The 25,941-nt window shown below is 40.6% G+C and overlaps 1 protein-coding gene across 7 annotated transcripts in view; it reads left to right on the forward strand.

The window, feature by feature from the left end:
- The first annotated feature begins 9,960 nt into the window (after positions 1 to 9,960).
- The window catches only part of GABPB1 (GA binding protein transcription factor subunit beta 1), a 61,422-nt gene continuing 45,441 nt past the window's right edge, over positions 9,961 to 25,941 (forward strand). For 4 of the 7 annotated variants that reach the window (XM_043472015.1, XM_043472007.1, XM_043472009.1 and 1 more), the window contains exon 1: positions 10,132 to 10,154. The gene's annotated coding sequence lies outside the window, so the exon portion shown is untranslated. Of the gene's footprint in view, positions 10,094 to 10,131; positions 10,155 to 11,092; positions 11,209 to 25,941 lie in introns of those variants that run through there. The other 3 variants (XM_043472010.1, XM_043472014.1, XM_043472011.1) reach the window with 2 other exon arrangements.

Consider the following 25,941-nt stretch of genomic DNA (forward strand, 5'->3'; position numbering starts at 1 on the left):
CTGCCATAAATCAAGAAAGGGAATGCAAATGGGCATATGCTCAAGGCCCATTGACAGTTGCAAGCTACATAACAACAGGCTTTGTTGTTTACATCTTCCCATAATTCAGTCTGTTATAATCAGATGTATGTATGTAGACAATGTTTATGAACCAGTCATGGGCCCCTAGTTGCCTAAGGTTACTTGAGGAAGCCCCTGTGGTTAGTTTGTATCCACTGTGTGCCTAGGGCTAGCATGTGTTGGGAGTTCGAGAAGCCCCCATGGTTAATTTGTATTCACTGTGTGCCTAGGGTGCATGTGCAGGAGTTGGAAAAGTCTCTGTGGTTATTTTTGTAGCATATCTGTGAGCTTTTCTGGGCATGTCTGGGATGGGGTTTAGAGCTCAGCTTGCACCCTTTTCTACCCCCTCCTTGCTCATGCCTAACTTCCTACCTAACAATTCCAAATTCCAAGCCATTCCTGAGATGCAAGTCACTCCTGAGATGCAACTTTGGGTATATTAAATAACTTGAAGAATTCCCCAATAGTTACCTGTCATGCCTAAAGACGTAACAGTTTCCAAATTTTGCAAAAACTACACAATGTGTTGTTTGCAGTCAATTTAAAGAAAGACAGAACACTATTAAGAGTTACGACAATTTTCTTTTGGATGGACTTTCATGAATCTGTGAAAAACTAGAGATACAGAACTGTGGTGCTGGAGAAGACTCTTGAGAGTCCCTTGGACTGCAAGGAGATCAAACCTGTCAATCCTAAAGGAAATCAATCCTGAATATTCATTGGAAGGACTGATGCTAAAGCTGAAGCTCCAATATTTTGGCCACCTGATGGAAAGAGCCAACTGATTGGAAAAGACCCTGATGCTGGGAAAGACTGAAGGCAAGAGGAGAAGCGGACAACAGAGGTTGAGATGGTTGGATGGCATCACCAACTCAATGGACATGAGTTTGAGCAAACTCTGGGAGACTGTGAGGGACAGGGAAACCTGGCATGCTGCAGTCCATGGAGTTACAAAGAGTCGGACATGAATGAGTTACTGAATAACAAAAGAAATCCTTAGTCAACTTTGGCTGCCACAACAAACTACCACAGACAGGGTGGTTTAAATAACACAAATTTATTCCTCACAGTTCTAGAGGCTGGAAGTCCAAGATCAAGGTGCTGGCCATTTCAGTTCCTCTCTTCCTGGCTGGCAGATGGCCTCCTCACTGGGTCCTCACATGGCCTTTCCTCTGTGTCTCTGAGCTCGAGCTGGAAAACAGCTCTTTCACATCTTCTTCCTATTAATCTAAGGCCGCTAATCCCTTTGTAAGGGCCCCCCTCAGGACATAATTTAACACCAATTATCTCACAAAGGCACAATCTCCAAATACTATCACATTAAGTGTTAGGAGTTACAAATATTTTAGGGGGAGAGGATGCCCAAACATTCAGTCCATAACAAGCCTACAAATTTGTTAAATATTTAAAAGTCCCAACAATAAGGGCCTACTATATAGGACAGAGAACTATATTCAATATCTTGTAATAACATATAAGGGAAAAGAATCTGAAAAAGAACATATATAACTGAATCACTTTGTTGTATGCCTGAAACACTGTCAATCAACTATACTTCAATTTTTAAAAATGTAAAAAAAATTTTTTTGAAAAGTCAGTAAGCTAGCACACCACATTGAATTTTTTTCCCCCTCCCTAAATTACTGTGGCTCTAAGTAACTGAGCTTATTATTCCTGGAAATCTTTCACAGTCTTATATAAGCCCCAGTGCAGATGGACCCTATAGCCTAATAGCTCTACTTTCTCCCTCCCAGTGCCACTTCAGCACTGAAGCAAAATGAAATAAAAATCATTTTCAGCTCCTATCATATTAGAGGAATTTTTCATGAAATGAATAACTCCCTCCCTCTTATCAGGTTGATTCTCTGTAATCCAAACGCTGAAGGATCTTTTAGATACTGCTAGGCTTGCAAATTTGCAAAAAAAAAAAAAAAAGTGTAGGTGGAGCTGTTTGTAGTCATTCTTGGCACTTTTCCAGGTTTTTGCTGGCTGCTTTGACTGCATAAGCAACCATGTTTCTACTAGTTGTGGGTGTGTAGCTGCAGGAGCTGCAGCAAAGAATTTGTGTCTTGAACAGATTGTGTAAACCAAATCTCATTTCCCCCAGTTTAACCAAATGATTCTGTTATCGGCCCTGAAAAATATTAGGTAGGACTTGAAATAATCTACCCTTCCAAAGTTCACAGGGAAAAATCCAAAAATTTGGTAATGCTCTGTGGAGAAACATTTGGTACATGGAGGCAATACATCAGTACCTATCAAAATTAAAAATCCAAGATGCCTCTATGCAGAGTAAATCCACTCTGGGAACTGAGATGAGACATGCTTAAGTATACAAGAAAAGATGTATGTACAAAGATATTCATCCAAGCACTAATTAGAATATGAAAAATTAGAAACTCACATCCTTCAATTGGATAATGACTAGTTAAATAATCTGCAGGGCTAAGAAAAGAGTATGCATTTTATGCATTTTCAGGGAAAAGCCCAAGATGTCTTAAGTACAAAGAGCAGAATAATATATATGGTCTTCTGTAGAATTCAGAAAGAGGGAGTAAATAAAGACAGAAGACATCATGCTCCTGCAATCAATTAAAAATTCCACAGCAGTCTCTGCCAAAAATGCACACATTATTCATCTGCAAATCTAAAAACATGCAGGAAGAAACCAGTAATTATATTGGGGTGGAACATTCTTTTACTATTTTTTCTTCAATGTTAACATGCTATTCCAAGAGTAAATAGTTCTAATAAACTTAGTAGGGAAGAGTTTTCCTCATAGATACAGTGAATTAACTCTAAATTTTGAGGAGATATTGCTGCTTTCCAAAAGGCATGTGTTTATCACCAGCAAAATTACCTTTCATTCTAAGTTACAATGTCCTTGGCTGGCAAAGCCATCTCAATCTTTTTCCTTAGAATTTCAGGTGACTGAAAGTGCACTCCAAACAGTGAACATTATTATGTAACATCTCAGTGTTTTCCAAAGTGAAGGACTCATACTACTGGTGACATTCAAGATAGTTCTCAGCAGTACATGAACAAAGCAGCAAACAACACTGAATCATGTCTGAGTTATTCCCATTTCTCTTTCAAGCTTCGGCATGATTTAAAGCACTTGGCAAAAGAGTCTCTAGCTAGGCTTTAATAAGTGACTTTGTTTTCATTACATTAATTTTCACAGTTACCATCTTGACTTTTTTTCTTATTGCCAGAGGTCTAGAACACAAATGTTTGTCTGGATTAACCATGCTCACAGAAGCACAACAGATGGAGTACAGACACTGCTCTGTGTTCCAGAAACTCCTTGGTCACAAATCATGTAAATCCAATGGTCTTTTCTCAGGGCTTATTCTTCCTTGACTCACATTTTTGCCAGGACTTCTATGAGATACACTTGGCTCTAGCAGTGGTGTAGTGCACCATACAAGCTGGAGTCAAGCTGGTTTGAAATGCTGGTTCTTTACCTTACTGTGAGTCTACACTGTCAGTTGGCCAAAGGAGGCTTCATTCATTATCTTGGAATTTGAGGGAAATAGATGAGATAATAAATGTAGAGCAGTGGGCATACAGTTCAGTAGGTGCTCAATAAAGGCTGATTTCCTTTCCTCCTTTACTTCTTTTTCTGTCCTCAGTACTGTTTTTCTATATTCTCTTCCAACAATACGAAGTCACTCCTGTGGCTTTAATTATTATCCTTACGTGGGTAATATCTAGTTTCTTTCACCAATTCTGACCTTTCTTTCAGAGTACCAAAACTTAGGTTCTAAATCTGTTTGATAATTCCACCTTGATGTTCTGGCATAAACACAGAAACAGAGTATCTTTTCCAAATCATTTAGTTCATGCTATCACCAAAACCTTCATCACTCTGACTCAAAATCTCAGTCATCCTTACTCCTTCCCTTTTCTGATCACACTGAATCAAATGTTAGCAAAATTGTATATGGCATTTTAATAGCTTACAAAGTGGTAAAAACAAAACAAAAACATCCATTTTATCAAACTCCCTTCAGCCCCAGGTGAGAAAAGTGAAATTAAGGCAAGTTAGGAGATATACCCGGGTCAAAAGCTAGAGAGTGCTTACAGCCTAGATTGAAAAACCAGTTAAATTCTGAACTTGGGGCTTCTTACTCTAATGGCCATCCTCTTTCAGCTTCTCAAACTGCCTCATGTTTTGCAGTATTTTTTTGCATCTGTCTCTCCTTCACCGTTGCCATCCCCAGAAATCAGACCTACCTTGTCTTTCATATTTTAATGCTTGGCTCAGAAAGATTGACTCAGTCAGCAAGGTAATGGTTGGTAGTTGAGAAGTCATTCACCCCAAAACAGACAGCTCAATAAAAAAGTGAACATCTGCAACCCTCACTCAGGTTAAGAAACAGAACATTGCTAGCACCCTAGAAGCACCCCTGTATACCCTCCCAGGCATTACTCCCCCACCCAAAGCTAATCATTTTCTTTCTTTTCTTTATAGATTTTACTACCTAAGCCTAAATCCCTATGTCGTTTGGTTTCATGTGTTTTTTTTTTTGAAGTTTGAATTTTCCAAATTGGCTATACCAATATGTATTCTCATCAACAGGTATATTTTCATTTGTTCCCATACTGACATTGCCTGTGTTTTTCATTTTAACCATTATTGTGGGTGTGCAACAGTACCTCATGATTTTAATTTGCATTTCCCTGGTGATGGAAGTTGAACATCCTTATATGTTTACTGGCCATTTAGATGCCCTCTTTTGTGAAGCGACTGTTTAAATCTCTTACCAGTTTCTACTGTGTTGTCTTTTTATTTTTTGATTTGTGGGAGTCAGTACATTCTGAATAGGAGCAAAACACATATTTGTATTATAAAAATGAATGCATTTGTCTGATACTATTAGAATACCACTAACTCCCCTTACTGGAGAAGGCAATGGCAACCCACTCCAGTACTCTTGCCTGGAAAATCCCATGGATGGAGGAGCCTGGTAGGCTGCAGTTCATGGGGTCACACAGAGTCGGACACGACTGAGCAACTGCACTTTCACGCATTGGAGAAGGAAATGGCACCCCACTCCAGTGTTCTTGCTTGGAGAATCCCAGGGATGGGGGAGCCTGGTGGGCTGCCGTCTATGGGGTCGCACAGAGTCGGACACGACTGAAGCGGCTTAGCAGCAGCAGCAGCAGCAACTCCCCTTACTTTGGCCCCAATTTCACTAAAGATTCTCTGGGAGGTAATGTAGTCAACTTCACATATTCTCTCTAAAACAATCTGTGCCAGGGAATCTGCTAGATACTTGGATTATAATGGCAAAAAAAGTGATTAAAGACAATAGCTTTGAAAAGAGATCTTATTAGAACCCTGTCTCTAACATTTACCAACTTGGTGACTTTAGGCAAGTTATTTACCTATTTTAGACTAAGTTTCCTCTTTGGAAAAATGGGGTTAATAATAGCTATTTTAAGAGTTATTATGAAGGTTAAGTGAGACATTAATATGTTAACAGGCTTTTCACAATGGCTGGTAAATAGGAATCATTAATAAATGGTAGCCATTGTAAATTTAGTTATTTCCATGTAGTCTTCAATTTTGATAGGGCAGGAACAGCTGAGCATACATCTATTTCCCTCTTAGCCATTATGCGTGCATGCATGCTCAGCTGCTTCAGTCATGTTCGACTCTTTTCAACGCTATGGACTACAGCCTGCCAGGCTCCTCTGTCCTTAAGATTCTCCAGGCAAGAATCTTGGAGTGGGATGCCATGCCCTTTTCCAGGGATCGTCTCAACCCAGGGATCAAACTGGCATCTGCCTGCATCTCCTGCATTGCAGGCAGATTCTTTACCCACTGAGCTACCTGGGGAGCCCTCTTAGCCATTATAGTTCTCACTATAAAGTAAAAAAAAAAAAAAAGAAAAAGTCACTGAGTTTAGATAAGTTGCCTGGGAACTTACTTGGTCATTCTGACTCCTTCAGCTGAGTGTCTCTAGATCAGTGCTTCAAAATTTGTCTGTTGTGAAAGATCATAGACACTTTTATAAAATACAAAAATAAGTGACTAGAAAAGGGAAAAAGGAAAACAATGGCATATACAACAATACAAATCCTCAATTTTTATTACAACCACAGATGTAAAGTTAGTGTAACACTAATTGCTCTAAGTTTCTAAATTCTTACTCTTCATTTCTATAAATGCCTTGTCTTGGATCAATAACAAAGGGTTTGTCGATTGGCACTAGCCTGTGGCCCACATTTTTAGCACTGCTCCAGTGCACTGACAAAAGTCAGACTTCTGAAAGACTGAGGTCAGGTCTTGGAATATTGGGGACTCTACTGAAGGCTTGCTCTTGATCCCCGAGTCATCAGTTGGTCACCTAGTGGCCTTTTTCTAGCCTTAAGCAAAATACTGTGTTACTTCCTAGCTTAAAACTATCCACTATTCCCTTTCTCTCTAGGGTAAGATCCCAATCCTTCAACATGACACCAAAGGCCTTCCAGGCTGGTTCCACACTTTTTTGGTCTCATTTTTTACTATTCTTTATTCCAGTAGACCTACCCTATCCAATGTAGTAGCGACTAGCCACAAGTGGCTATGGAACAGCTGAAATGTGGCTAATTTAGGAAGTAAGATTTTAATCTTTAAAATGAAAATAACTTATACATAATTCAATTATTGCACAATTTTTGAAATGTTTGGAATGATTTGAGTATGTGAATCTACTTTTTCAACTGTAAATTTTATGAAATCAATTAGAGATATACTATAAATGTAAAAAACATACCAGATTTTGAACACTTACTTAGTGATAACAGAAAGAATGCAAAACATTTAACAATATTTAGTACCTTTAAATATTGATCACATAGGAAATAGTACTATTTTGGATATATTGAGTCTAATAAAAGTATTAATTTTTAATCATTTTTTTTAACCTTTTCAATGTGGCTACTATAAAATTACATATTTGCCTTGTGTTATGTTTATACTGGGCAGTGCTAGACTCGATAATCAAGTCCCAAACCTATGAATCCCTCTTGATTTTTCTTTCCCTGTTTGATTCATTAGCAATATAGGTTAGGTCTAATTACAAAATATCTCTTCAATACATTCATTTTACCTCTACTGCTATTTATGTTACTCCATTGTGGGTCAGTGATAAGAATCTGCCTGCCAATGCAGGAGATGCAGGTTCGATCCCTGGGTTGGAAAGATCCCCTGGAGAAGGAAATGGCAACCTACTCCAGTATTCTTGCTTGGGAAATCCCATGGACAGAGGAGCCTGGCAGGCTACACTCCATGGGGTCACAAGAGTTGGACATGACTGAGTGACCAAACCACCACTATTCCTTAAAATCCTTCAATGGCTTTAAAGCTCTGAAACTTACTAAGGATGTAAACTTCATCTTCTACTATTCCTTTCTTTGCCCTCTAGACTTGAGCCACACTGCCTTTCTTGCTTTCTCACCTTAGGATTTTTGCCTTACTATTCCTTTGATCTCGAAAACGGGCCTCAACTAACTTATTCCCACTATAGTCTTAGCTCAAAAGAGTATTTTCTCAGAGGCCATGCAGCCTGCAAGATCTCAGTTCGCCAACCAGGGACTGAACCTGGGCCCACTCAGTAAAGCCTAGCTACTAGGCTATCAGGGAACTCTGAGAGAGGCCATTTCTGAACAGTCTCCAAAATTCTGCCTGCTCTCTCTCCCAGAGAAATGCTTCATCCAAATACCCTTTCATTTTCTTCATGAAAGATATTGTGATATTATCTTTCCTCTTCTTTTTTTATAAAACTTTATAGTCTGTTCCCTCCACAGAAACAGGAGCAAGAAATCTGTTGGTCTTTTCCCTGCTTAATCTGCTCAAATGAGCAGAACAGTGCCAGTCAGTTTTTCTCAAAACAACTTAAATGAAAGAATACCTAACTACCTACTAGATATACTTGCTTGGTTGACTCATAAGCACTTCAAATTTTACATGGTCAAAACAGAACCATCTTCCTCCCCTAATATGTATTCCTCTTCCCTTGTTTCTAATCTCCATGAAGATATCCTTCAGACTGCTCCCCCAAGACACTTAGGAGTCATCTTTGACATGGCCCTCTATCATTCCCTATCCAGTCAACCAGATCACCAAGCTCTCAGCAACATCTTTGGACATACTCTTCATCCCTGCTTGCCACCATCTCAGTCCAAGTCATTAATCTCTCACAGACTGTTCTCTCTGCCTCTGACTTACCTAATGGTGATCTAAAATATAAATCTGATTTACTATGCTTCTACTTAAAATCTTTCAATATCTTCCTCTTAGCTCTCAAAAGCTCTCAGCTCTTCTGCACATGGCACTCAAGGTTTTTATGACTAGACCTCTTCAGACACATCTCTAGGCATTTCTGAAAAAGCACTATCTTCCGCGCACTCAACCATTTCTAGTGTTTGTGTCCTAACCTTTGCATTCATTACTTCTGTCTGGAAAGTCTCCCCAAATCCCTTACTAAAGCTAACTGCTTTTCCTGCAACATGCCATGCCTCCTTCACAGGTAAATAAGGGATTCCTCCGGTATGAAATTTCACAGCATTCAGCAGTTTACCCTCATACTCCTGATGATGTCTACTTGTTCGCATTCTGTAGCATAAGATCAAGGAGTGCAAAGATTCTATTGCAACCATTAACTGGAGGTTTACTCAGATAAATCAATGTTAAAGAAGAGCATGTGAGGATCCAAAGCAGCACTGAAAATATTAAACAGAAAGAAAAACAGAATACGTCTCCCATGTCATTCATTTTATTTTAGGCACAACATTTTTGTTAAGTTACACAAAGACAAATTTCTACATCAATACCTGAGGCCACCCTAAATCAGTGGGCAATATGTATTTCACTTGTAAACTCTTTTAAATTAAAATCCTGGTGCTCTCTCACATATTCTCAATTCATAGATGTAGGATGCCAAAAATTGTTAAGGTTAGAAGATTGAAAAGTCGCTCCCTGGCTCATCTGTTAAGAAGATTATCTATATTATGGGTTTCTTAGCTAACCATCGTAAGTAAATTAAACTTATAAGACTCTTACTTTGCAAATCACCATTCTCAAATAAACTTTTTTTTGGGAGGGGGGGTGGCCGGAGCATGCAGGATCTTATTTACCTGACCAAGGATCGAACCTCCGCCCTACAGCCAAAGCGTGCAAAGTGCTAACCACTGGGATGCCAGGCAAGCTCCCTCAAATAAACTTTTGCTACTTTCTTAATAAAATGCAACAAAAACCTTAACATCCCAACCCCGGAAAAACAAGACTTCTACCTCTGAGTTGACAGTAATTCAAGGGAATTCAGCGAGCAGTTATTAGGGTCTACAAAATATAAGGAACCACCACAATGTTTAAAAAGGAGGGAGGGAGCTACAGGAACATGTATGTTTTCATCTTAGCGCTCATGCCGGAGAGAGAAAGTTAGCACACGCACTTCAGCCTCCCACTCCTAGCCCCGCAGAAACAAGCGGGCAGCCTGCGTGGCCGGCCCGCTGCTCCGCCGCGCACATGGCCGGCCGCAGCTCCCACCCCCGTGCCGCGCAGGCGCCGGGCGAGCCGGGACTTGCGGTCTCCGAGAGGGATCATTCCGCCGGTTTCTTTGTGTAGCTGAAGCTGTAGAAATGGCTTATTTCCCTCCTCTTCGTTAAAAACAAAAATCAGACCCTTTCGCCCTATTTCTCCCGCCGGAAAGGGATCGGAGAGTGGGTGGGAGAGAAATCTGCTAACTAGGGCAGGGGCGGAAAGGCTCAGGGGAAGAGTTGACGAGGGCCGGGTCTGGGAGGGATGCTGGGAGCTTTGACTCACTCGCACACCATGTGTCCCTCCGCGCGCAGCACGGGGGACTTTTCGGTGGGGATTTTGGGCGCCGACCAGACGCGGCATTTTCGGAAAATAGCGCCCTGTGCAGCTGAAGCGCTTTGTGTTTAGCGGGGCCGCGTCAGCCCGGCAGGGTACGAGGCGCCTCGGGTCCCCGAACCACCTCCTGCTGCTCCCCCGTCGCCGCTCCCGAAGCTTTTCCAGGTCAGTGCGGGTCTGTGTAGGGCCCTGTTACCACCGGATGTGGAAGTTGATCTCTTCGCTGGTAAAAAATAATTCCACTTCCCCCGGAACCCAGATCATCCCCGCGATTTCCTGTTTATTGCATTAAGGCGCCGGGTTTCCGGGGCTCCTGGCCCCGCTTATTCCGCGGGGGTCGGCGGGGTGGGCCTGGGTCCCCGCTCCGCCCGCGCCGCCGCCGCGCTTTGTCCGCTGGCACCCCGCTTCTGGGAGGGGCGGGCAGACATGGTGGCGGCCGCCGCCCCCTCGTCGGCCCCGGCGCACCACGGCCTCCCTGCGGCTCTCCGCCGGGCCGGTCCCGAGCGGCGGCCCCGGAGCGGGATGGGGTCAGGCCCGGGCTGCGGGAACTGCGGCCGCCGAGTGGCAGGCGGTGGGCGGGTGAGGCAGGCTGGCGCGTTACGGCCTTGGCGCTGCCGCCCCGGGAGCCGCCGCTCTCTTTGTCTGGGCCGCCCAGCCGGAGCGGGGAAGGGTCGGTGGGGACGGCCGGCCTCCGGCGCGCTGTGCTGTTGGGCCGCGGGGCCTGGAGGCGCCCGGGCCGCGGCGGGAGCAGCCGGCTTGGCCGGCCCGGACAGGGTTAACGGGAGCTCCCAGCTGGTCCCGTGCGGGTCCGCCGCGGCGACTGCCTCGGCCTCGGGGATTCGAGTTCCTGAGGGGAGGAAGCCAGCTGCTTTGGATGCTGGGGACTTCTGCTCTTGGGATTTGCCCGCCGGCATCTGCGGGTGCACGGCCTCCGGGACGAAGTTGAGAATTTTGCCAGGTCATTTCTGTCTCGGCACGATCAGTGTGTTTTTAGTGTGTTTCGTTGAAGCTCTCCTACCATGTTGAACCAGCGTGCCTAGCCTCGAGGGTGCATCGTGAAAACTGAAACCAAAGGAATGATACAGGCCTGCTTTGTGTGTGTTTTACCACTTGAAGCCTGTTTTCAGTACACATACTCTTGCTTTAAACCTGATTGGACTGTGGCGAGGAGACATCTGTTCAAAGGAGGGGCAGAAACCACAGTACTTCTGAAGGGGGCTTGGTAATGTGGAAATACCTTAAGTGTTCTCTCTGGACACTGATTTGCTGTCTCGATTCAGGCAAGTTACTTTTGTAAACTACAGTTTTTTATCTGGAAAATGGTTTGGTGTAATGAGTGCAGTAACTTGCCATCCCAGAGTTAAAGCACTGTAGTTTATTATGCAGAAGTTAGTGGCCAGGAGTTTTTTGCAGATAGTCTTTTTTCACACAGAGACCCACTTCAGCTTGCTTTAAATTTCTTCTCAGTGACATGTAACCATCGACCTTGCCACTTCCACTTTCAGGCTCAGATTTTGAATTTAAGGAAACGAAAGATGGCTTTGTCTTTTTTCTTAACTTTTTCTCTTTTGGAGTATTTATTTTCCCCCAAGATAACAAAATAAAAGTCTGTTGCATGTTAACGCCAGTGATGTTTTAGGCAAGAGTGACTTTGTTTTGCATTTTTGTCTTTTGAATGGCTAGTTTAACAGAAGATAGCTGGATTCGTGAATCTACTTCTGTGTTCAGTTTGTTGTGGTATCACATCATGTAACCGCTGGTAAACTCCACTGTATACTCATGCCTTTTTTCAAAAGCTGAAAAATGTGTCATTTCTATCCTGCTCTTACCATTCAAATCAAATCAAGATATTATTGTAAAAGACACATTTTAAAAATACGGATAAGAGGGTTGTTTCCTGTGCTTTTTTTCTTGAGCTCTAGCTTTTTCAATTTGGGGTTTAGATGCATAAACATCATGAATAAAGATTGCATAATCTGCATATGATTTTAGAGACTCAGAATATTTGAAAAAATTTTAAGTGATTAAACTTAATTTTTAATTCCACAACTTATTTTTAATGATGTACACAAGTAAAACACGAACCCCATGTTAAATTTGCTTGTGAAAGCTTGTGTGTAAATGTAATCTCTGAAGTTGAACACTTCAAAGCACTATCGGAGTGCCAGATTAAAAAGGAGTCCTGCAGTGAAACCTTTGGTGAAACTGCTTTTACATTGTAATGCATATACAGATGTAGAGTTAACTCTGTAACTTAAGAGTTCATGAGTTATCTATTTCTGAATCAGTCTGGGTGTTCTAGGCTGGAGGACAGTTGTAAATGTGTGAATACTTATTAAAAGTCGTACCTGCTTTGGTTTAATGGTTCTGAAATGAAGCTTCTGGTTGTTTTGTGAACTTTAGTCTGATTCTGCCAGTCTGTAGTTCTCTCCTGTTCCATCAACAGGAAGCATCTGGTCTGTCTTCATGTAATTGCTAGAAAATGCCAGGTATATTTTTGATGTTTGCTATTCACATGAAAATATCAGATTGGATTTTGAGTTGTACTCCCCACCCTCAACTCTAGATATATTTATGATGAGCTCATCGTCTATAGAATGGACTTTTTTTGGCCCTTGAGTACCTTAAGTTAGAAATATCAGGTAAAACAAACAAGTTATGAGGGGTTCAGGAGTCACTGCGAGAAAATTTTGACTCATGAATTAATTATGAGGGTGCCGTACCCCTTTGCAAGCAGGTTGAGTGTGGATAAGCTCCATTTCTTCTCTCTGCAAATACCAAAAAGCAAACTGAAACAAAACCTTTAAGTTCAGGGCAACTTAGTTTTCTAGTGAGTCATTTCTTTGGTCCCTGAGCTTTCCCACTAGTAATCATGTTTCTGTAGCACTGATGTGTCTACCTCAGGACAACTATAATTAGTACATTTAACTTTTTCTGAAGACGTTTGTTCCATGAGGCTCTCTCAGTCAGTTTATTAGTGTTAGTATTAGGGCCTATGTGTTACTTCACAATGTTGGCAACAGTGGTCTGCACAGAGAAGATACTTTGGTGCAACCAACTGTCCTGTTCAGACGTTGGCGGGCTAATGCAGTTTTATTTGGGCTGAGTATGTCCATAGTATTAGAGGCTTGACCATGAAGTGATTTCCTCACTGAAAGTAAATCCACCTGCAGGACCATTGGTTCATTTAGAAATTAAATGGCCCATTTAAAATTAAAATTCGTAGCCCTAGCTCTCTTAACCTTTTAATGGGAATGATTATAAAGGTTGGCTGTTAGGGCCCAAGATGCTAATGCATAAATAGTGTGGAAAAGACTTGATCATTTTAACTGATTGTACGTTTTATATGAATGAACACTTAAAAATTTTTAAAAAGTAAATAACATTTTGAAGAGCAAGGTGTCAGCCCTGCTTTGTACTGGTTGTGTTACACCTGGGGTATTATTTCAAATAACATACTATCATAAGTGGGATCTTGGATCAGTTCTGAAACTCTGTATCAGAATCAGCTGGAGCGCTCATTAAAAAGACCTATGGAGGCCCAACCTTAAGTAGGATAGGAACTGGCCCACTCTGTTTTTCTCACATTCCTTAGATGATAAACAATCAAGTTTAAAAACCACCCAACTATAGAGCATGGCCAGAGAATTTTAATTGTGGAGGAAATGGAAAGGAGGAAAAGTTGAAAAACTGTGATCTTTGGCCCCCAAAAGAGAAGCTCACATAGAACAACAAGGTTTGACTTGACCAGAAAGAAGTAGGAGCAAGGGGTAGAAATTAGGAGGAGGCCAATTTCAACATTCCTCGAAGAAAAATTCCTCAAAAGGAGAGTATAATTGGTGGTTTCTGGTGGTAGGCGGTCCCCTTCCACTGATGGGCGTTCAAGTTAGGGATTCAAGAGAAGGGAAATGATGAGCCGAATTAGGATTTCAGCCAGGTTTCCTTAACCTTAAGTTCCCTATGGACTGAGAGTTTACAAATATGTGTAGGTTTGCAGGTGCAGAAGTGGAAGAGCAAAAGCTAATTGAAACAAGTTAGCTTAACTGGATCATAGTTTTCATTTTCTTGGATAAGGAAAAATGAGTATTAAATGAGACAACTATTTAATGAGGGTTTTTTAAACCCAGCTGTAGTTTGGCATATTAAAAGCCTGAAAAATGGGCATACCTTCTAATGTGGAAATTTTAAGTGAATTTGTTTTGGTATTTATTTTGGTGTAATAAAACCGATAAATTGGTAGCTGTTTACAACCAGTTGCAGCATTGATAATAAAAGCTGTATATTAACACATTTGATCCCTTCCCCACATTAATCATATATAGTAAGTAATGCTGTCCCCATTTTTCATAAGAGAAAATTGAGGTATAGAGAAATTATTAGGTAGCTTGTCCAAGTTAGCAGAATCAGTAACTGGCAGAGCACAGACTTGATTATAAGCAGTTTGACTCCAGAGTGGGTGACTCCATGCTGTAAAATTGTAAACAACTTAGATGTTTCACGGTGATTGTTACGATACCTTCCTACAGTGGGGGTACTACCTAGCCATTTTTTTTAATGCTTTGTTGTTTAGTCACTAAGCTGTGTCCAACTCATTTGCGACCCAATGAACTATAGCCCGCCAGCCTCCTCTATCCGTGAGATTTCTCAGGCAAGAATACTGGAGTGGGTTGCCATTTCCTTCTTCAGAGGATCTTCCTGACCCAGGGGTCAAACTTGCTTCTCTTGCAATGAATGCAAGGTAGAGTCTTTACTGCTGAGCCATAAGAATGTAAAAACATGAAATTATGTCTTGGTGTATGTTAAATAAAAAAAGTAACTTTAAAAATGTGATTTTATTTTAATTAAATAGCAGATATATTGACATCTGGAAGGAAACTGCCAAATTGTTAAGTGATTATTTCTGTGTGTAATTTTATAGAAGACTATTTTCTTTTTACTTACACAAATTTTCTAACTTATATAGTGAATTTGTATTATTATGTATCTCTTGAGATTAAAAGGATTAAAGGTTATGTTTCAATAAAAATTAAAGATACTAGCATAAGCTGAGTTTGAATTTTACACTGCAATTTATGCAAGTTGACAAAGGGATTGCGCATGAACGAATATTTGAAAGTGCATGAAGTATTCTGTATTTGTTTGATTCCTTACCACTCTAATATTAATTAATTGAATAGAGAGAAATGCCACTGATTCTTGCCACCCTACCATCAGTTCTGTATGTTATGTTTTTTTTCACCTTGTGTGTAATATTTTAAATGTTGTATTCATTCCAACTTAGTCACTCTTCTAGCTCTGTGAGTTTAGGCAACTTGCCTAATCTGCTTTACTTTCCTTCCTTGTGCAATTCAAATAATTGCAATACGTAACTCAGGGTGCTTGGAAGGATTAAATGAGTTACAGCAAAGAAAGTGATAAGAAAGTGTCTGACACATACTTAATAGCTCAGTGCTACGCTTAGTTCGTCAGTCGTGTACGACTCTTTGCAACTCTACGAGCTGTAGCCAACCAGGCTTCTCTGTCCATGGGGATTCTCCAGGCAAGAATACTGGAGTGGGTTGCCATGCCCTCCTGCAGAGGATCTTCCCAGCTCAGGTCTCCCGCGTTGCATGTGGTTTGTTTACCATCTGAGCCACCATAGAAACCTAAGGATACTGGAGTGGGTAGCCTATCCCTCTTCCAGGGGACCTTCCTGACCCAGGAATCGAACTGGGGTCTCCTGCATTGCAGGTGGATTCTTTACCAACTGAGCTACCTGCGAAGCCCTAATAGTTAAATAAATCTTAGCAATTATTGTAGAATTGTGGTCTACTAAAACCCTCAGGGTCTAATGTGCTGTGTGCTTTTAGTTGCATCCGACTCCTTGTGACCCCATGGACTGTAGCCTGCCAGACATCTCTGTCCATGGGGATTCTCCAGGTAGGAATACTGGAGTAGGTTGCCATGTCTTCCTCCAGGAGATCTTTCCATCCCAGGGATCGAACCCAGGTCTCCCCATTGCAGGCAAATTCTTTACCATCTGAGCCACCTGGGGAGAGTTTTTTGTATGTAGTTAAGGGAGTGTTAATGTAGCCTTTCAGCAGTTAGTGCAGTAACCTTCTTCAAACAAGTTACTGTTTCTGCTGCAAAATGTATGAACGTTTACAGCAAATGGGGTAAATAAAGACTATAAATAACTTCATGTCAGTTTAGGTAAGGTGTTAACTGCCAAATAAGTTATTTTGGGTTTCACAGTTTTTTTTGGCTTTTGGAATTGCAATTAAGGAACCTGTGGAATTAATTTTAAGTCCTATTTTATTTTAATATTACAACATTTTTAATATTAAAGCATATATAGGAGGTTCAAGATCAAGGTGCCACATCATTGGGCTCTGGTAAGGGCCCTCTTTCAGATTGCAGACTTCTCTGTTGTATCCTTTTATGGTGGAAGTTGCAAAGGGAACCTTCTCAGGTCTCTTTTTATGAGGACATTTATCTCATTCATGATCAGACTTCACCTTCCAAAGACTCCTTCCTGATACCATCGCTTTGGGCATTAGGAGTTCAACATAAAATTGAAGGTTGGGGAGACACAAATTTTTACATGTAGCAAACAGTATACTTGTATAAGTGAACGATCTAAAAAAATTTCTTACATCCTAATTGACTCATGAACTTTTGATCTTTGCAATTATTCCACCTATGTTCCTTACGTTCCTTTATCTGTTCTGTTCATAGGGACTCTCAATTTCTCTCCCTTAGTTTATTCCTGTATGCATTCTATATAGCCTGAACTGACATCAGTCACTCCTTTCATATTTTACTGGGCTCCTGTTGTCAAATCTTCCTGCCTGTGTAGTTCCTGTTTTTCCTCATAGGTCGCAGTGTATTTGTGGGGGAAGGTAGGTAATTATGAAAATTTCTTGGCCACTATAAACTTATGCTGTACAAATCCAGTGAACCCTTGCTACTTGGCAGTCATTTTATTAATCTGATATTTTGCTATTTGATATCTTCTTCCTCTCTCTCAAGAGATACCACAACTTATACTTAATTGAAAAAGAGTATAGAATGCAAGCTTGCATGTTGTCACCATGACAGATCTATCCTGTCACCTTATTTTGTAAACAGAATAGAAGAGGAATGTTGCTTTTCTAGGAATCTTGCTGCCATATTAACTTTCCTTTGATCACTTTGATTGTTAACTGCAGGGATTTCTCCTTATCTTCAAATAGTGCAGAATATACAGACTTCTATGTTTTAGGAGGAAAAGAAATGACTTTAACTATTAACTACTGTTCTTTTTAGCTATCTTCCTCATTTCTTTATTTCAAAAATTTTAAGACAGTTAAAATTGCTGCCCTCAGCTCTTGTGCTACTTCTTCCCTAATTTACTGCAATTTTTGTAATGACATTACATGTGAATGTGACATATTCAGACTGTTGCTTCAAGGGACATCCTTCCCAATGGTATTGGTTTCATCCGGGTTTTTTTCAGTCAGTGTATGTGTGTGTGACTGTTGACTTCCACTTAGGCTTCCTAACCTTTCCTTTCCTCGCCTTTCATGTTAGTCCTTGATTTTCCTTTTCTGATTGCTTCATTTGTGAATTTGTGTTGTTGTTTCATGATCCTCTTACACTGTCATTCCACTCAGTACTTGGCTCTCTGCTCACCTCTCTTTGTCTCTTCTTCATGGATGTTTTATATGTTGAAGACCCATAAGTGTGTACTCCTCAGGTTGATATCTCCAGTTGGTTTACCAAGTATTTCCTTCGAGGCTTAAGGAATTTCATTCACTTTTTGGTTTATTATTACCCAACTTCCACTACTTTATTTTTCTTTGTTTTATTATCATCATGCTTAAATCTTGAAGTCGTCTGTGATAGATTTCTCCTTTATTTCTTATATACATCAGTCAGCATTATTCTTTAGGTTAATTTTTCCTGGATCTCTATTTCTGGGATTCTGCATTGCCTATTATTTGCCCTTTCTGACTTTATTTATTTATTTAAAAATATTTGCTTAGTTATTTGGCTGCACTGAGTCTTAGTTGTGGCATGTAGAATCTAGTTCCCTAATCAGGGATTGAACCCAGGCCCCCTGCATTGGGAGCTTGCAATCAGCCAGTGGACCACCAGGGAAGTCCTGCCCTTTCTAACTTGCTTCCAATCCATCTTGCATATGGCTGCCAGAATAATTTTCCTAAAAAATTTTTTGAGCCCATTGCTGCTAAACTTAAGCAGCCTGAAGAGGGACCATGTACTGTTGACCTTTGCACTTTCCACTGTGCCAAGCAAAGTGAATTGAACTTGTGCTGAATAAATGTTTGAATGGATCATCGTTTGCTTAAAACAGAATGACTCTCAATTGTCTGCAGGATAAAGTCCAAACTCTACTTTCTGGCTTTCAAGTCTTTTTGTTTTACACTCTGCTTCTTTAACCTTATTCTTTACTTTTTAACGTCACCAAGATAGTATTTCCTCTATAGTATACGATGCTTAGGCCTAACTCCATGTGTTCTTCCTCTTCCTTTTCCTTGCTTGTCAAAGCCTATTCAGCCTAGCAGTACTCTGTGCCAGGCACTGTTCCAATCTCTGGTGTTTCAGTAATGAACAAAACAGAAGACAAAGTCTCTGTTTTCTTGGAGCTGACATTCAGTGTTGGGGGAGAGAAGGCGCAGTAAACAAATGTCAGGTGGTAATGAATGTAATGAAGAGTAAAACTGGATAAATGGATGAATACAGACATGAGAATGCAATGTTAAAGAGAATGGGGAGTAAAGGACTAGTTTTAAAATGACTTGGAAAAAAAAGAAAACTAAAAAAAATGACTTGAAGGCAGTTTGGTATCTATCATAATTACAGTTGTATTTATCCCTGTCCCAGCAGCCCAACTTCAGGGAATTTATCTTACAGTTCTATGAAATGAAATGATGCATTTACAAAGTTATTAATTGCGTGTAGTTTATAATAGCAATAAAGTCCACCTACAGTAAACTGAGATATATCCATACAACAGCATACTAAGCAGCTTTACAGAAATTGAGGAAACTCTCTATGAACTAATAGGAAAAGATCTTCAGGATGCGTTAAGAGAAGCAAGTGCAGAAAGTGTATTATAGTAATGCAATCTTTTGGTAACATAGAAACCTCGGAAGGATATCCATGAAACTAGTAAAGGTGAATAATTGTGGCTGGGGGGAAGACGGGAATAGCATAAATGCTTCTATTGAGACTTCAATGCATACATTTCTTTTTTTTTTTTTAATGCATACATTTCTATGCTTTGAATTTTTGAACTATTGAAAACAGAAGAGCAAAGGAGAAGTGAAGTAGCCCCTATAAGACTTGATGATCTGCTCTATGTAGAGACAAGAGGGAGAGGGAGAAGTTGAGGATAGCTCACAGATTCTCTAATTTGGGAGGAAAAGAGGGTGATAGTGTTATCAGCGATACAAGGGGAAGACTAGGTTTTGGCATGTGCACGAGAAGTTCTGGTCATGCCAGTTGATGAATGCTTTTACTCTTCTGTGATTTTGTGTGTATATGTGTGTGGTTGCTTAGCGCTCAGTTGTGTTTCACTCTCTGCGACCCCATGGACCATAGCCTACCAGACTCCTCTGTTCATGGTATTATTCCAGCAAGAATACTGGAGTGGGTTGCCATTTTTCTCCTTCAGGATATCTTCCCGACCCAAAGATCAAACCCACATCTCATGAGGCTCCTGCGTTGGCAGGCAAATTCTTTACCACTGAGCCACCTGGGAAATCCTGTGTGTGTTTGTATAATTTATGTTATTTAGATACAGAACTCGAGGTTGTCTTAAACATGAATAGTAAATAGTCATCAATAAACATTTTTTATCCTTCAATTACAGATATTTATATTCTGTTTTTTTTGAAAGCAGCTTTGTAGTGATGTCATAATAGGGACATTGGTATGCACAGGTAGAATGTAGATAGAGTAACAGAGAATGTATATCTAATAGGTTATGTGGGAAATAGGAAATTTATTAGCATAGTTTCAATTTAATTATATCTTTTGGTGCCTGAAATTCAAAGCTATAAAAAGGGCTTTTTAATAAGAAAGTGATCTTTCAGTTCAGTTCAGTCCCTCAGTCGTGTCCAACTCTTGTTACTCCATGGACCACAGCACGCCAGGCCTCCCTGTCCCATCACCAACTCCTGGAGTTTACCCAAACTCATGTCCGTTGAGTTGATGATGCCATCCAACCATCTCATCCTCTGTCGTCCCCTTCTCCTCCTGCCTTCAGTCTTTCCCAGGATCAGGGTCTTTTCCATTGAGTCAGCTCTTCGCATCAGGTGGCTAAGGTATTGGAGTTCCAGCTTCAGCATTCATCCTTCCAATGAACACTCAAGACTGGTCTCCTTTAGGATGGACTGGTTGGATCGTCTTGCAGTCCAAGGGACTCTCAAGAGTCTTCTCCAACACCACAGTTCAAAAGCATCAATTCTTTAGCACTGAGCTTTCTTTATAGTCCAACTCTCACATCCATAGATGACTGCTGGAAAAACCATAGCTTTGACTAGATGGACCTTTGTTGGTAAAGTAATGTCTTGGCTTTTTAATATGCTGTCTAGGTTGGTCATAACTTTTTTTCCAAGGAGCAAGTGTCTTTTAATTTCATGGCTGCGGTCACTATCTGAAGTGATTTTGGAGCCCAAAAAAATAAAGTCAGCCACTGTTTCCCCACCTATTTTCCATGAAGTGATGGGACCGGATGCCATGATCTTAGTTTTCTGAATTGAGCTTTAAGCTAATTTTTTCACTCGCCCCTTTCAGTTTCATCAAGAGGCTCTTTAGTTCTTCGTCTCTTTGTGCCATAAGGGTGGTGTCATCTGCATATCTGAGGTTATTTCTATTTCTTTCGGCAATCTTGATTCCAGCTTCTGCTTCATCCAGCCCAGTGTTTCTTATGATGTACTCTGCATATAAGTTAAATAAGAAGTGGGAATACCAGACCACCTGACCTGCCTCTTGAGAAATCTGTATGCAGGTCAGGAAGCAACAGTTAGAACTGGACATGAAACAACAGACTGGTTCCAAATAGGAAAAGGAGTATGTCAAGGCTGTATATTGTCACCCTGCTTGTTTAACTTATATGCAGAGTACATCATGAGAAACGCTGGGCTGGATAAAGCACAAGCTGGAATCAAGAAGTGATCTTTAGGGTAGTTGAAATTGTATTGTAATATTTAAAACAATATTAAAACTGAGTTAGGGAAGTTTGTAATAGAGCATAATTTTTTTTTTTTTTTTAAATTTGGTGCATTGAGGAGTAACTGTAAGATAAGAGGTTTAACCTAATGGAGGAAAGGAGTCATGAAATGCATGGGTGCTGCTTAGAACAAACTCTTGCTGTATAATTTTGAATTTAAACTTTCTTGGATGAGTTATAGTTCAGAATCTGATTTTGGAGGCCCTGATTTATCCATATGAGTTTTACTTGATTTCTATTTGGCTACTGTCAAAAAAATAAAAGGGGAGCATATATAAAGCACATAACATGCCAGGACTTGCAAATGTATCAGTAGTGCTTTTCTGGGTTTTTGTTAACAAGGATTTGGGTGTGGACTAGCAATAAAAAAGAGCTGTTAAGTAATTCTTGCTTGAGATTTAAAATTTTAACCATTTTATATCTGATGAGAAGATGTTATACTGGCAGTAGTTTTCTTTTAAAAATATAATGTTATATAGGAGCATGTAACAGTTGGAGTTTTTTGTTTGTTTTTTTTTAAATTGCATGTGACATGTGGGATCTGGCATGCAAGATCTTAATTCCCCAACCAAGGATTGAATCCTTGCGCCTTGCAGTGGAAGCGTAGAGTCTTAACCACTAGACTTCCAGGGGAGTCCCCAGAGATGGTCTTGTTTGAATGAGGGTGAAACTGTTTGGTAGCTTCTAACCTGTACTTACCCCTTCACTCCCTGTTTTTCTCAGTACTGCAGACCTTTGGAGCTCTGGGAAACCCAATTTGAGAAATGCTGAATTGGGCTTGGTTACAGTTTTGGCTTGGATTGACTCTTACCTCTTATATATCTTTGTGTCCAGTTGAGTGGACTGTGGTGGAAAGGATGGTGATAGCATGGTGTATAGAAATTAACTTTAAGAAGCATTTAATTAGTGGTTCTCAATTGGAGTGATTTTGCGAAAGCTAGAGAAATTTTTTTGATGTTGTGAAACAGGGTTGGGGGGTTGCTACTGGTGTCTTAGGGTGGAGAGTAGGGATGCTGCTAAATGTGGAGAAACTCTTGCCTAGTTAAATAGCCACTTTGTATGTTGCACTATTCTAAAGTGGTTATGCGTTCAAATGACACTAAAAGAAAGTCTTGTCTCTAACCATAAGAAACCTAAAATCTAGCTAAAGCATCTCAAACTTAACAGTCTGTGGCCAACCTCCTTAACACCTGACCCTCCCTATCCCACTTTGGCACCTTTATTTCAGTAAATAATCCTATTTTTCACCAAGTTGTTCAGGGTAAAAGCTTAGTTTTTATCTTTGACTCCTCTTTTTTTTTTTTTTTTTTTTTGTACATTAACTTCTGATACATCAGGAAGTGGAGAAGGAAATGGCAACCCACTCCAGTATACTTACCTGGAGAATTCCATGGACAGAGGAGCATAGTGGGAATGGTCCATGGTGTCCCAAAGAGTTGGACACGACTGAACGACTAACACAACATCAGGGAGGTGTGTAAACTTTACTTTGAAATGTATCTTGGCATCTGGGTAATGGTGGGATAGATTATTTAAACCAGCCCTCTTTTTGGGAACAACTGAAAATGTTGCATAAGACATATAAAGCACTACCTTAAGATCTTTGAAGAACTGGGGAGATAGTGGAATCTAGTAAGTCAGATTCTGGAAGAAAGCCCAAACCAAGGGAGGTTAGCAGAATACCTAGAGAACTGAAGCCACTTTTCCCCTGAGTATGTTTGCTGATATCAAGAAATTTAGGGTTTCTGTTCATTGGCCTTGTGGGATGAGATGGACAGAAATCAAGACTCAGAGCTTACCTATGTAAGAGTCATATAAGAGATCTGTCCTTGTTAGGCTTGAACCTATATGTCTACTCCTGAGAGGGAAGGATGAACCAGAGCAAATCCTTGACCCTCTTTAATCCATTGCCTACTTCCCATCAGATATCAAAGTACTTCAGGGCAAGTTGTCTTGGTACTGAGCAGAACAGGAGGAAAAAAAAAAATACAAAATTGTGGCCCCAGCCTAGTGAGGTAAGGGCACCTTAATTTGGATTGGTCCCTGACTGGTATTATCCCTTTGGTGTTTTGCAGAAGCAAATACAAATGTTCCTTTGAGTAATGTTCCTTCATGTTAGGCCTCCCCAAAATAATTTTTGAAGGACACTGTCAGGCACATAGTCAAAGATAACCAACCATACACGCAGACAAACATGAGCAAGAACCAGTGGAAATGAGAGACAGCAGAAGAAGATTGTCATAGGCATCGTATATTAGAATTAGAAGATATAGATTCAGTTCAGTTCAGTTCAGTCGCTCAGTCGTGTCTGACTCTTTGCGACCCCATGAATCACAGCACGCCAGGCCTCCCTGTCCATCACCAACTCCCGGAGTTTACTCGCACCCATGCCCATTGAGTCGGTGATGCCATCCAACCATCTCATCCTCTGTCATCCCCTTCTCCTCCTGCCCCCAATCCCTCCCAGCATCAGGGTCTCTTCCAATGAGTCAACTCTTTGCATGAGGTGGCCAAAGTATTGGAGTTTCAGCTTCAGCATCAGTCCTTCCAATGAACACCCAGGACTGATCTCCTTTAGGATGGACTGGTTGGATCTCCTTGCAGTGCAAGAGACTCTCAAGAGTCTTCTCCAACACCACAGTTCAAAAGCATCAGTTCTTTGGCACTCAGCTTTCTTCACAGTCCAACTCTCATATCCATACATGACCACTGGAAAAACCATAGCCTTGACCAGACGGACCTTTGTTGGCAAAGTAATGTCTCTGCTTTTCAATATGCTATCTAGGTTGGTCATAACTTTCCTTCCAGGAAGTAAGCGTCTATTAATAATTTCATGGCTGCAATCACCATCTGCAGTGATTTTGGAGCCCCCAAAAATAAAGTCAGCCACTGTTTCCACTGTTTCCCCATCTATTTCCCATGAAGTGATGGGACCAGATACCATGAACTTAGTTTTCTGAATGTTGAGCTTTAAGCCAACTTTTTCACTCTCCTGTTTCACTTTCATCAAGAGGCTTTTTAGTTCCTCTTCACTGTCTGCCATAAGGGTGGTGTCATCTGCCTATTGCTGTTTCTCCTGGCAATCTTGATTCCAGTTTGTGCTTCTTCCAGCCCAGCGTTTCTCATGATGTACTCTGCATAGAAGTTAAATAAGCAGGGTGACAATATACAGCCTTGACGTACTCCTTTTAAACAAGCATAATTACTGTGTTCACAGAAATAACACATCTGAAGAGAAGAAGCAGAAAAAAATGGCATTGTAGATTTGAAAATATCAAATAACAACTACTGGAAATAAATACAGTAAATGAATTAAAAACTTAATGGTGCAGTTTGCAGCAGATTAGACTCATCAGGAAAATTTTTGGACTAGAATATAGATCAGACAGCATTATCGAAGATGTAGCTTCAAGGTAGAAAAGATAGAATGATGGAAAATACAGATGACAGGGTAAGAGATATGGAGGATAGTGTGAGAAAGTCTTAATTGGAATTCCAGAAGAAGAGAAGAAAAATAGGTCATTTAGAGAGGTGATTACTGATGTTTTCCAGAAACAATGAAAGATACCAAACTAGGATTCAAGAATCCCAGTGAATCCATATTAGAGTGAAAATAAATTCACACCTCAGTTCAGTTCAGTTGCTCAGTCATGTCCAACTCTTTGTGACCCCATGTACCGCAGCATCCCAGGCTTTCCTGTCCATCATCAACTCCCAGAGCTTAGTCAAACTCATGTCCATCAAGTCAGTAATGCCATCTAACCATATTATCCTCTGTTGGCCCCTTCACCTCCCGCCTTCAATCTTTCCCACCATCAGGGTCTTTTCTAGTGAGTTCTTCACATCAGGTGGCCAAAGTATTGGAGTTTCAGCTTCAGCATCAGTCCTTCCAATGAATATTCAGGACTGATGTTCTTTAGGGTAGACTGGTTGGATCTCCTTGCAGTCCAAGGGACTCTCAAGAGTCTTCTCCAACACCACAGTTCAAAAGCGTGAATTCATCAGCATTCAGCTTTCTTTAAAGTCCAACTCTCACATCCAGAGATGCCTATTGGAAAAAGCATAGCTTTGACTAGATGGACCTTTGTTGACAAAATAATGTCTCTGCATTTTAATATGCTGTCTAGGTTGATCATAGCTTTCCTTCCAAGGAGCAAGTGTCTTAATTTCATGGCTGCAGTCACCATCTGCAGTGATTTCGGAGCCCCCCAAAATAAAGTCTTTCACTGTTTCCATTGTTTCCCCATCTATTTGCCATGAAGTGATAGGACCGGATGCCATGATCTTACTTTTCTGAATGTTGAGTTTTAAGCCAACTTTTTCACTCTCCTCTTTCACTTTCATCAAGAGGCTCTTTAGTTCTTGTTTGCTTTCTGCCGTAAGGGTGGTGTCATCTGCTTATCTGAGGTTATTGGTATTTCTCCCAGCAGTCTTGATTCCAGCTTCTGCTACATCCAGCCCAGCGTTTCTCATGATGTACTCTGCATATAAGTTAAACAAATGGTGACAATATACAGCACTGACACATTCCTTTCCCTCTTTGGAACCAGTCTGTTGTTCCATGTCCAGTTCTAACTTGCTTCTTGACCTTCATCACATTTCGCAGGAGGCAGGTCAGGTGGTCTGGTATTCCCATCTCTTGAAGAATTTTCCACAGTTTATTGTGATCCACACAGTCAAAGGCTTTGGCATAGTCAATAAAGCAGTAGATGTTTTTTTGGAACTCTCTTGCTTTTTCTATGATCCAATAGATATTGACAATTTGATCTCTGATTCCTCTAACTTTCTAAATTCA

The sequence above is a fragment of the Cervus canadensis genome, chromosome 6 (genome assembly GCF_019320065.1).
Source record: "Cervus canadensis isolate Bull #8, Minnesota chromosome 6, ASM1932006v1, whole genome shotgun sequence".
NCBI classification, from domain to species: domain Eukaryota; kingdom Metazoa; phylum Chordata; class Mammalia; order Artiodactyla; family Cervidae; genus Cervus; species Cervus canadensis.